We start from the raw sequence: 2,857 nt of genomic DNA on the forward strand, positions 1-2,857 counted from the left end.
CATGGTGGAAGCTCCTTGACTTTACCTACAACGCGTACACGAAGGTGGCCACAGCTTGAGTCTTAACAATTATGAATGGCACTGTCCAGTGGGCATATCTGCTGCTCCCTCTTGTATCATAGCAAATGGCACCCTTATAATGCCTACAGATCTTCCCCATCCGAGAAGGGACAGACTGTCATGCGGTAGATGTCAGCTTATGCTTATAGGAAGATAATCGGGGTACCTGTACTCATCGGAAGTATTCCTAGGGAAGCACATCTGTCTAAGCACAGATGAAGGCAGGTGTCATTACGAGCTGCAGCCCAAGATGTCAGAACATTCTCAGGTGGTAGTAATCAATGACAATGGGGTACATCTCCACAATACCTGTAAGTCTCGGGTGGTAAACACATTTTATGTCATCAGTAATAAGGCATATCCAAATTTGTGCTTATGCTTTGTGTTAACAATTAAGGGATGTGATATCTATTTTCAATTGGAGCAAATGACATCCAGAAACATCAGGACTTAATTTTACATGTATGATCATGTTGAGCCTGTCAGTTTGGGCCTCAATACTTTGCTCATTAGCCAACAAATGGAGCATCCAGAGCTGACTAGGCATGTGGATGAAGCGATGAAATGGGGTAGCTCTACCTTAATCACGATCCACCACTCGTCCAATCAAATAGAAGCGATTCTAAAAAGGGTTAAGAAGTTTGCCACAATCAGCAATTGGTAGAGATCTTTGTTCTCTGACCCCACCAAAGTGGCGGATACTGGGCATTTGCTTGTACATCTCTTGTCTCTTGCAATGCATGTGCTTGCAATGTAAGTTTGGTAAACTGAGGTACAAGTCTAGGTGTGCCAATGTGCCCCATGTAATCCTGTGCCAGCATCAGAACTCCCAATATAAGTTTCCTCGCCAGTAAGGAGGGGAATGTAGGGGAAAATCTTCAGTGCTTGGGCATTCAAGATGGTGCATCTAAGATGTTAAACAACTGGGAATCCATCTTGGCCGCCCTTCTTCCCCCTTCTCAGGTGTAGTTTCCTGCCCTTTCTACCAAAAGGCGGGAAACCAAGCAAACCCTGTGACCTATGATCACAGCAGAGGGAAGGGGCTGCCCTTCTGAGTGGCAAAGTCTGGAGGTGCTGCTGCTGCAATTGTTGGAGAGCACAGCAGACATCTCAGTCTCTCGATTGCCTCAGAGGAGTATGCTGAGCACCGCACTCTTTCATCTGGTTGCGGGAGGATAATTCTCACTTGCATGCAGAGTGCCACCAGCTGCCCCTCTTTCACTGAGGACAAACACACACCCATGACATCGCAGGCAGAGTAGAAGCCGAGTCATTGCTGGGGCAGAGCTGTCATTGCCTGAGCCGGAGGTCCCCTCCTTTCCTGTGGGTACGACCTACCTGGACAGAGTCTGGAGCTGTCCTGTCATCGTGAAGGTCCTCAGAGCTGCAAGATATGGTAGTGGTCCTTTGATCCTCCATCCTCTTACCTGGGTCCCGTCCTAGGGGAGGGAACTTACTCTCAGTCACAGTCAGCATACTGCCAGTCCTTTACTTACCTTATATCACCTGTTGTGGGGGTCCTTGCTTTACCCGTGTTCCTATTCATTCAACATACCCGTGTTCCTATTCAATTAGAACTGTTGATGGTTTAATAAATACCTTGGTTGTTTTCACCCATACATCCTAGTTGGTTATTTTTTTTTAAGGGGCCAACAACAAACCCCGATGATAGATGTGGCTATGGGGATGTTCCTCTAGATTGGTTTCAACAGCTCCACCCCATGTTACGTACCCGCCCAGCCCTGTCCAACAGACCCACTCCACCCACGTTATGTACCCACCAAGCCCCATGCCACATTCCTGCTCCACTCCACGTTATTTACCTAGCGAGCCCCATCTGACAGACCCGATCCACCTGTTACATACCTGACAGGCCCTGTCCGACAGGCCCACTCCACCCCCCGTTACGTGCCTGATGGCTCCGTGCCACAGTCCTGCTCCACTCCGTGTCATATACCTGGCCAGCCCCGTGCACAGGCCCGCTCCACCCAGTGTTACATACTCACCCAGCCCCGTGCCACAGTCTTGCTTCACCCCGTGTTATGTACCCACCCAGCCCCATGTGACAGTCCCGCTCCAGGGGGCATTGCGTCCTCACCGAGCCCCATGCGACAGTCCTGCTCCAGGCGGTATTGCGTCCTTGCCGAGTCCCATGCGACAGACCCACTCCACCCCGCATTATGTACCCCCGTGTGACGTATCCACCGCTCCACCCCGTGTTACGTATCCACCGAGCCCCATCCAATAGACCCACTCCACCCCGCATTACGTACCTGATGAGCCCCATGCCACAGACCCACTCCACCCCATGTTATGTACTTTGTGTTGTGTTCAGATGTTTTTTATTGTACAGCAGCCCAAATGTAGGAAAGGAAGAATGGGGCTGTTTAAGTTGTGGTCAACTGCCACAGCTATCCTTGGTATCCCTGGGATCAAGGGGCAGGGAGAGGACTTAGTAGCACTTGGCCTGAAGCGCAATGAAATGAGCAGTTCCTACCTCTGCTCCTTATCCCATAAATTTTGGTCACTGCAGGAGAATCCTCCACCCTACGTTAATCCCGGGGCATGAGTGCAGCTGGTGTAGGGGTACAAGCCTGCCTGGAACCCTGGCTCATTATTCCTGCAACTAGCCTACCCTGCAGCATGAACTGCCCTGGCTTCACTGTTCCAGTACTTCAGCTAGCTCGGGTATGTAGATAGGGGTGATTGCAGCTGGTCTCTCATTGCCATGGAGTCATACTCATATAGGGAGGTGGTGTATGAAAAACAACCAGCATGCCACACAGAGCCCAGTCTG

The sequence above is a fragment of the Lepidochelys olivacea genome (genome assembly GCF_965140295.1).
Source record: "Lepidochelys olivacea isolate rLepOli2 genome assembly, chromosome: 10".
Classification (NCBI taxonomy): Eukaryota; Metazoa; Chordata; order Testudines; family Cheloniidae; genus Lepidochelys; species Lepidochelys olivacea.